Below are 10,821 nucleotides of genomic sequence, written 5' to 3'. Positions count from 1 at the left end.
ACATTCAGGTCCTGTAGAAGAATTGGATGCCTGGCATTGGCCACTCTCCATGACATTCAAAATTTGGCTTTTCTCCAATCAAATATTTAACATTCGCAATCGTTTGTCCAGCCCCACAGCCTCAGTTAGGAATTTCTGCTCCATTCTATTTATGTAAATGGACATTTGGCAATTATTTACTAAGAACTTTGGAAAAAAAAAATGTACTTAGCTTTGTAGCAAGGGTAAAAGAGAGTTTGTTTGAAAATCATATAATGGAACAGGTCATCAGCTACCAATACCTACTACCAATACTTATAAGTAGTGTACACTTAGACAAAGTATAACTTGGAGTGTTGCTGTCACAGACCCTTCTGTGTTCATTGCTGGTAGCAAACAGCTGGCTTTTAATGAAACATAATAGAGAAATTGTTATTTTAAAGCTGCCTTTCCATTTATAATCATGCCTGTTGCAGTACAATGGAGAATTGTATCCTTATTCCTTCATGCTGGCAATGCAGGAAATATTTAACAAGTGCTTGTGAAGTATTTATTTTCAAATACGTTAATGGTGTGCCTCCAAATCAGTAAAGTTAGTGTACTTTGAGGCACACATACAGGTTGTACCTTTTGTATCAGGACATCATGTTTATTATAATCCACACCCTTTATAGTTTCAGACTGATGCAGCAAAAGATGCACAGTATTATCTAAGTCAATCTCCTGTACATCACAAACTCTTATATTTCACCCTGTTTCACTTTATCCAACCCGTCTCTTCAGTGTGAGTAAAGAACTTAAGCTCTCAGGAAATTAACCTGCTGTATGCCACAGATATTCCAAGTCAGCTTTGACATGGTAAATAAATAAATAAAATATGCTAAACAACATATGAAAAACTGCAAGAAAATATTTTTTGAATTATTAAAGAAAATGAGAAAAAACGGTTGCTTGTTTTCATGTCAGGCTGGACATGAGCCAGCAATGTGTGCTTGCTGCCTGGAAAGCCAATTGTATCCTGGGCTGCACCAGAAGCAGTGTGATGAGCAGGTTAAGGTAGGCAATTCTGCCCTTCTACTCTGCTCTCATGTGACACCACCTGGAGTGCTGCATCCAGGTTTGGGGCCCCCAGCACAAGACGTGAATCTGTTGGAGAGCCACAAAGACGATTAGAGGGAAGGATCACCTCTCCTATGAGAGAAAGCAAAGAGAGTTGTGGTTGTTTAGCCTAGAGAAGTGAAGGGTCTGGGGTGACCTTATTGCAGCCTTGCAGTACCTAAAGGACTCTGCAAGAAAGCTGGAGAGGTACTGTTTACAAGGGCATGTAGCGATAGGACAAAGGGGAATGGCTTCAAAGTGAAAGTGAGTAGGTTTAGATTAGGTATTAGGAAGAAATTATTTACTGTGAAGGTGGTGAGTCACTGGAACAGGTTTCCCAGAGAAGTTGTGGATGCCTCATCCCTCAAAGTGTTCAAGGCCAGCTTGGATGGGGCTTTCAGCAACCTGGCCTAGTGGAAGGTGTCCCTGCTCATGGCAGGGGTGTTGGAACTAGATGATCTTTAGGGTCCCTTCCAACCCAAACCATCCTGTCATTCTTTTTGTTTTTCTGATTGTTTTTCACTTGTCTTTGAGAACAGAATCCAAGCTTGCATTATTATGTGCAAGAATTGTTCTTACACACCTCTAAACATGCTATTAATTGTTTCCTTCAGCCACATATGCACAAAATGTTTAGAAAAGAACAGAAGGTATGGTGAAGATCACTGTGGAAGTCTTAACCTGTGAGGCTGTACATGTTTCTGTAAAGAAGTCGCAACCTGTTCAAAGTCAGTGGATGGTCCTTGTTGGATATTCTGCAAGAGGGGGGCTTTCCTGGACTTAAAAGGGGAATCTAAGGCTCAGCTTTGGACTTGGTCCTGCTTTTAGGAGGTTGGACTAGCAGATGTCCAGAGGCAACCTGAAGTACTCTATGGCTCTCTAAACAGATTTAATGACTGCTGATGGTCTAAATGAATACTAAGGACAAGTCATCCCATGTACTACTGAGAGCAGAGATTTCAGAAGGGAGCCACTAAGAAGAATGTTCAGGTGATCTGGAAGAACTGGTAAGGTGCTAGGCAGAATCTAGGTAAGAGCAAGGTAAATAACTGAAGTTTAACCTTTGAGAAATATTGGCCTACTTTTCCCAGGGAAATTTACAGTTTTATGGGCTCCAAATCAAGAAAAAGACATACGGACTTCTCTGGGATCAGGCTGAGGCATTAAACTGATGGAAAAAGAGAAAGTGAAAATGTAGAGCAAAAGCACACTCATTAGCTTAAATTTAAAACATCATGAAGGGAATCAGCAAAGCAACCAAGAGACTTGCAAGGAAGAAAATATCTAATTTTCCTTAAGCTAATACTCAGCCTGGAAAATAAGCAAAAAGAATTTGCCTGGTCATTATTAAACATCAATTTGGCCTAACTGATATTACCAATTCAGTGAAATTCTTTCTTTGACCAGACAGTTTAAATCACTTACTATAACTAAACCAGCAAGCAGTGATCTCAAAATAGCAGAAACTGTACATCAAAAATGGCATCAGATCTTTCTGTCACTGGTAAGGGAAACCATTGATCTCAACTGTTTTTGAACCACAGGATAAGTACCTATGTAAAACATCTCTCTGTACTGTATAGAGAAAGTGACTTAGGCTGACTGATCTATTCTGGATTTCCCACAGTAACAGTGGGACTGTCTAAAAATTACCTACAACAGTTTCCTAGACTGAAAATCAACACAGAAAATATATATTTGCCTTCCCAGTTAACAAAGGTATAGTTCCAAGAGTTAAATATAATTGCTTACAGCTCTTTCTAAAATTAGACATTTTAAAATCAGGAGTTTAAAGAAACTTTTCAAGAAGATCTCTTGACCATTACTGTCAATTTTCAATTAATCCTAAAATAGAAGGAAAACTGTAGAAGTCTGGAAGAAAGTGAGGGTGATATGAGTATTTGAATAGGATATATGGAGTTACCCAGATAAATGTAGGCTTTTCTATTTGATTTCAATCTCAGATCACATAATCAGATTGGCAATATATTTCACAAAGGATCAAAGTAGTATAATAAGGATTTATGGAAACAGATTTTGTCAAAGAATAATACTGCTTTTGATGAAAGCCCAAGTTTTAGAATAACAGCATTGATATATTTTACATATATTATATTTACTGATACAGTACACTTGGACTTTTAAGGCCTTTGACCATAAGATATCTTGCTAAACAGCTGAAGTATAAATAGAAATAACTAGACAGTGATGAACCAAAGGCTGTAACATATACCTACACTGTGGTAATTTTTAGTTCAAGACTGACTGTTCTTTAAAATGGCTTTCTAGCTCAAACAAGACAACTGGCCGGAGCAGAGAACTCCATGGGTAACGCAGGATGTCAGGCTGGATCACAGTGCTTCCTTTCAGCTATAAACCCCTCTTTGTGTGGGTAACAACTATCGAGTGAAACACCGAAGTGTTTTGCAGAACCTAAGGTAATTCTGGACAAGGCCTTTCCTCGTGGCCTAGGTCCGCAACTCCAATCAGTAGTTATATAGGATCTTCCTACTAATAAACTAGGATGAGGGCAGTGTAAGTACGTTTACTTCTTCTGAGAGCAGCTGAACTATCATTCAGGGAGTATCTGTGTAGATGTCTGCTTTGAGTGCACTGCTCGCTCCTTTCCTGTCCCAGGAAGTCTTCTACCAAGGTGTCCATGGAATGTTGCCGTGGAGTTATACAGGATACCTCTCAGACCTACTACCTTGGGCTGTTGATAAATGCAGGCAGATACCTATACCCTGCTTGTCTTAGATCAATGAGGATTAGAAAGTTATGTTAAATTCTAAATGCACTGAAAGGCACACTGTGTCACAAATAAGTTATAAGAAATCCAGACTTGCTATAAATATTCCTTATGGGACATGTCTCTGCAAGACATATCATCAAATATAAACTTTCCTTATCTTCTAGGCTTTGAACTGTAGATTGCAGCAATTAGTGCTGGGAAAGATCTATTGGATTACCTAAACTGCTACGTGATATTCAGGATAGTTTCCCCTTCCTAATGTTTTGCCTCACACAGTTTATATATCTTGGGGGGAAGGGCGGGTGGAAACGTCCTGGGATACTATTTCACAACCGGTTCGCACAGTCAGAAATTTTTCTGGTGACATTTAGCCCAAATATGTCTTTTCTAATCTCACTGCATTAAGCTCTTGTCATTATATTCTTTAGTGCCATTTGAAATAATTCCTCATTAGGGTCCTATATACTCTAAACTGCAAGTGCAGACTGTTAGATTCATCCTGTGATAAACTATGCAAGTTTTCTTCATTCACCTTTAATGTATTTTTTGTTCTAATTTACCTCCAATTTGTCTGTGTCTGATATGGAGCTAGGTAGCCAGAATCAAGTGCAGTCCTGCAGCTGCAGTCACAGCTAAGAAGCATAAAATTGCAATTAGTAGCTTGCAAATGAAATATGTCATCTGTCATATGGGAATCATAGGTTAGTGAAACATGTTGCCTATTTGGGAGAAGAAGCATCACTCTTTTCATAGCTGGATACACCAGATTTGGAAAACAACCCAAGCTTATCTTGACAAGATGTGAACAGGAACCACCCAAGAGCAATTCTCTGGTGAGGAGCACTTAACTCTGAATTGCTGTCTAACTTTAAGAGCCAAACATCCTCTCCACATGAGCTGTCTAGCCTGCCTCTATTGATGCCCAAGAGAAAATAATTCCAGACTGCAGTTCATTCCATAATAACATCAGCATCTAACACGGGTGGGCTGGATTGCCCTCTGGAGATGCCTCCTCTCCTCTGCTTAAAGATGGCCTTCCTTAGGCTACTGGCACCATTTTTAGATGGCTAAAATTAGCCAAGGTTAATCTTGCTTACATGTTTCCAAGCTAATCATAACTGACCTCACCTGGCTCTTCGTGTTTCAGACCGGAGGCCCCTATCAGATGGTCCCACATGCTGGCTGTCATGGCTAAAGAGCCATCCTGTGCACCCTGGCCCCCCATGTTCATTCCGCTTAGAAGCACTGATTCACAGGGGGTTATATAGAATCAGAGAAATTCTACCAGCAAAGGCTTACTTGACCAAGAAATTAAGATAGAACCGCTCAATAAAGTAGTCCCAATCCCTGACTGGTTTTCCTTTTTCTTTGCCTTAAGATGGGGAGATAGACTTGTTTTTGAAGTCCCCACAGGGTCTACATCCATTGCAAGATGATCTTGCCAAGAACACCACCTTCAACCATTCCTCTCCCTCAGGGAGGTTTTAACTGCACAGGCTCTGTCTGAGCAGATGGACCATAGCTAGAACATAGTCTGAAGTTTTATGTGGTCTCTCACTCACAAGTCACACTATTAACTTCAGAGTGCCTTTATGCTGGTGCAAGATGACCAGGCATCAAACTTAGTCTGAGCTCAAGCATCTCATTAGAAATGCCACCAATTCTGGCTGTACAAGGGGACTAGGAAAGGCCCTCCCCAGCATTAGCCAAGCAAAATCACTGCAGAGGCTGACAGGCAGATGTTGAACGGTTTGACCAAGCGCTGTGCCCAACTCATCTGCTCTGCAAGGGGCCTCTCACTGTGGGGACAACCTTCTCTTTTGCTGTGTGCCTTGAATACAGGATTCTCTATAAACAAGCTGGGCATGAGGTACGATCTCTGATGGGAGCTGAAAAGACATCTACTAATATCCTCAATGACCTCATAAGTATGCAGGAACTTCATGGTCACATACAGCACTTACAAAGCTCACTATTCCTAGATGAGTACATGATGGATTCAAAACCGCCAGACAGAACCATGAAATTTATAGCAGAATCTACACCCAGCAGATAGACACAGTCTGACATGGAAACAAAAACAGTACTGATTAATTCAATCCAATTTTGTGTAACACTGAAGATTCCCTTTTTCAGGAAACTCCCGAAGTTCTCAGGGAATGCAGTTGCAGTGGATGTTTTATTTTTAAGGTGTTATTTTGGAATTACTTCACTGTTTTGATATGCTGTTTATCCAAATGGTGAAGATGCAGTGTCTTACAAGAATCTCAGTCTTGCTGGAGCAAGTCCAGATGCCTGTTTTATTTCAACAAGTTTTCACTATTATGAAATTAAAGAGGCACTGTTAGTTTAAATATCACTCGTTAGAAATGTTTTCAGTAATATGAATAGTAGGAATTCCCAAGATCTGTATAGTTTAGAGCATATATATGATATATATATAGCTGCAAATTTTGAACCAAGATGAATTCAAAATATCAATCTTTTTCTTCCTTCTATGCACCTCATAGTTTGATCAAAACTTTCTACACAATATACTCAATTTATTTAGAGAGTGCCATGCCATGTCTGACAGATAATCCCATTAAGCCTTTAAATAGAGAATTCAGAGCGAGGAGGGAGGTGATAGTAGTGGGATGGGGGAAGATAAGGGGGAATCAACCACCACAAAACTATTACTAAACATATTGTATATTCAGTTCAGTGTTATCTCTTGTGTTTCCCATATAGTAGTAGATTAGTTTTCCAATAGTTTTAGAAACTTTCTGTAAAGCTTGAGTTGTCTCAAGCAAAGCTCTTTATTTGCAGTTAAGTCTGCAGGTGGAACTGTGCAGTAGAAAACCTCCTGTTTGAGAGAATTGCAACTAAGTGCTCAAGTATTCCTATTTACCTAGGAAGATGATGGACACACTGAGTGGGGTTCGTTTCATGTAACTGTAGACATCAAAAAGTTAGATTTAACCTTTCCTAAAAGACAGCAGAAGGAAATGAGTGCTTTTAAGGAATGATTCTCTGGCCTAGCTTATATCCCATTTTAGGATGTAATAAGTCACCCTCTGAGAAAGCCCCTAAAGACCTGCAAAAGGAACCTAGAGTGGTCATGACTGGCTTTTACTTGTCTTTATTCATGCAGAGGAATCGTCTCCTAGGCTAGAGTCTTCCATGCTGCTCCATTGTGTCACACTTGCTGATGACAAAATTTTTGCCAACACAGGAAGGACATTGTATATATTTAGCTGTCAGTTTTCCCACTTGGCAATCTTTTTCATAAACCAAACAACTCAGATCCTCAGTCCTCGCATGCTTCCTTTAAGAGCTTGACAGTAAAAGCCTCTTGCTTCTGGGAACTAGGAATAAGTGCCACACCCACCACCCTTGTGATCACAGTCTGGGAGAACCTGAGAAAGAGAGTTCCTTCTCTCTGAGTAGTATCATCTTATAATGCAGCACATCTGAGGCAAATGTCTGCCCTTCCCCTTCCAGTCAGCACAGCATTTAGTCATGGGAGAGTCACAACTGCAACTATCATCATAACACTGCATTGAGGTTGGACATGCTCTCACACTTTTTGCACAGATTTGGGAACCACAGCAGCAGAGCCTCCCTGAAGTCCTGAACTGAAGTAGGGGCAGGGATGATGATAGGACTTGCTTCTCCAAAGTGCCGGTCTGCATCATCCTTGCCTTCAAAAAAAAAACTTTTTTCAAAGGGATAGAGTGTTCTCACCTTTAACTTCTTTCTCCTGCAGTTCAAAAACACTTCGAGAAACAGCACTGATAAGCAGGGGTCTGTGTCGCAGGGCAAGTAGAGGGAGCCAGCTGGAGAACTGTCATTGCAGTGGGGAACTCCAAGGACTTTTCTGCTGCATTGCATCAGCAGTGAGCAATGGGGGGGCTCATTTGAGCCAACTGTGGGTTGTCATTCTTCCTTCCAGATGCAGTGGCCTCTGAAATCGCTCCATTGTCTGCAGCGGAATCTGGCACAGGCCCATAATGCCAGGTTACTTCACTTCCCTGCAGAATAAAAGATTTCTTCAACCATGAGAAATTATCTCCTGACAGTGCCATTCATTAAGGCTCCCACCTGTAGACTGTTTCATTTTCAGCTTACTCACAAGGTGCTGAAAAGTCAGCCTGTGTGTTATCACTTGACAATATAGTACAGCTAATACCTCTTCAGCCTTACTTACATTGCCACTTACTGCTCTTTGCCTCAACAATGGCTCACAGTAACATTCAGATCTTGGACTTCACTTTCTTTTAAAAAAATCTTGTGCAGCGCAATTTCACCAGAGCTCTTGTTTCTTAATAATTATACATACAGGGGGAAAAAAAAAATCTATATTTGGTATTTTTTCCATCTTTTCAATTAGAAAGTTAAAACAGCAGATTTTGTCTGTAGCTGCCGGATAGAACTGGGCAGTGGTTCATTTTCTCTTAAGGCAGACATGAAGACAGGCCAGATGAACTGTCTTTTCTGAGCTTATGGTTTAATGTATGCCCTAAAAATAATAAAACCCAGAAGTTTTTATGGCAACCAAATGTCTCATGACTAAATTTCAAACTAAACATTCTTCTCCACTCCTTTTGTTGTGAAAAAAAATTTTGCCCAACACTTTGTTTAATTTTTCATTCTCAGGAGGGGTACTGTAGACACCAAGCCTTATGGTTCCTACTCATCCATTTGTGTTGTACAAAGAGACACACTTCATAGAATCACATAATCATAGAATGTCTTGGGTTGAATGGGACCTCAAAGACCTTCCAGTTCCAACCCCCCTGCCATGGGCAAGGACAACTTCCACTGGACCAGGCTGAACAAAGCCCAGTCCAACCTGGCCTTGAAGAGTTATAATCTGTGTAACACGAATACAGGTGCTGTACAACAACCAGGTGGCAGGTGCTGTACAAACATAACACAAAAAGATTGTCCTTTCCCCTAATGAGAAATACAGAGACAGCAGTCAGTCACAGGATGAAAGAGACACTCCAGGAAACTATGAGAAGTCTGGTGGAAGGTCTCTAACTGTGAACATTTACATAGACGCTCCTTTTGGATGAGGCACCTTCATGTTTTCCAGCGCTGCCTTCCAGCTGCTGCTCCAGGTAGGGAAGGTTTGTAGTCCTGTATTGTATCACGGATAGCCCAGGGAGTCCCAAACCCCTATAGTTAAGTAAAGGGCAATCCCACTATATATATATTAGCAGTGTCTTGTATCTCTGTTCCCCTGACTGCTGCAAACACTTCTATCAGCATCATATCTTCTAGGATTGTGTCTATTTGAATTTGCCTCTGGAGATCAAACAGTCATTCCTTAGTCAGTCGGAATTTATTCAAAGTTGCTGCAAATAAAAAATTGGGGGAAACAGACATAGAAGGAAACAACCATGCTAAAATTCCTTCCTTCTTCCCTTTGAGATTCTTGGAAACAACAGTGTGATCCAGGAAGGCTGATACATTTGAGATAAAGCAGAAAAGGGACATACAGAGAATTGTTCAGCAGAGGGTTTGCAGTCATCTAGAAGTGACTGCTAGGCAATCTGTACCTTGCCAGAAAAGTGATCAAAAGGCCTCATTTGGTGTGATGACCTACTACAGTCAGGAAGACCTATGAAAGCTGGGAAGGCCCTGGAGCACATATGGTAGTTGTGACACAAGAGGCTGCATGCCCATGGAAAGTAAAACTCCCCTGGACCACTGCTGCACCCCTGAGTCCCACTCTAACCAAACCCCTCAACATTTTCACCCCCTAAGCGGCATGGGCTAACCCCTCCATACATACAAAACAACAGATGCGTGTGTACAGGGCAAAGTTTCTGAGCAGTGCCTGCGCATCTAGCTGGGAGATCAGTAGACACAGAGTCCAGAACAGGAAGGGACCTGTGTTTAGTATGGTACTGCAGCCAGAGGCTGACTTGTCAGCTGCTTGCTGATACTCCAGATATCTTTCTCACTGTTGCATGGTCATTCCCTCATGGGCCAAGAGCAGCTGCACTGGTTTTACCATCCCTTCCTCAATCCCAGTTGTATTCTATAGCTGTGTTTCTGCTGGAGAAGCTTCTCTTCTACCTCTAGGGACCTCTCCCTCACACTGCAGTTCTTCTCTAGTCATTCACAGTTGAGAAAGACTTGTCTGAGTAGTTATGATTTTGGTAGCACATGCTTTTTCCACTCATTTGGTAAAATCTGCAGACCCAGACAGGAGCTGATGCTAGGCCCAAGTAAATGCAAATTAGAAAAATAATGCCTGAGAATGTAAGATCTTGTCATATTTCAACTCCTCACAGAGGGTTGATGGGTGAGGCAGAGGTTTTGCCATGCTTCAGGCCCTTCTCATCCTTTGTAAGGGCAGCAGCAGGGTGCAGAGGTCAGCAGAAGGCTGCAAATAAATTGAGTCCTGTGAAATTTATATTTCCTTTCTGGGGTAATGGTGATCAGCTGGGAATTTTGGCAAAACTTTTTGTGGATTTTTCTTGTAGAGTTAGAACATTGCAGGATTTTTGCCTTCTTGGCTCTGGTTTCCTCTTTTCTTGCCAGATGTCATTATAAGAATTCAAGAAGGATGAGTAATTAAAACCCGTGCAAAGAATGTGTTTGACAATTAAACTCAAATATCTGCCTGATAAGGCAACGTGGGTGACTGACCACAGAGCTCTCGGAGCTGATGTCCTGTGATGGCAGTAGGGACCTAGGGGGCTCGCACCACTCCTGGGGACCCTCCGAGAAGGGGCCTGGGGACCTGGACACTGGGGACAAAGAGCCTGGCGCCGTCGGGGCCGCAGAGGTACCACGGCCGCACCCCGAAACCTCCCACCCTGAACCGGGGTAAGGGTACGGCAGCCCCTGAGCAACCCGCAGTGCCAGGGCACGGCGAACGAAAACAAGGATGAAGAAAAAAAAGAATATGGTTTACTTCGGGAAATACACGAAAACAGCAGTAAAATAACAGACAGGGCGGTGACGCCCCACAGGGTGCCCCGGGGCGGCGGCCC

Source organism: Pipra filicauda, unplaced genomic scaffold (assembly GCF_003945595.2).
Source record: "Pipra filicauda isolate LSUMZ 115617 unplaced genomic scaffold, ASM394559v2 scaffold141_size4267151_pilon, whole genome shotgun sequence".
NCBI lineage: Eukaryota > Metazoa > Chordata > Aves > Passeriformes > Pipridae > Pipra > Pipra filicauda.
The sequence above is the reverse complement of the archived record's forward strand: the minus strand, read 5'-3'. Positions refer to the sequence as shown.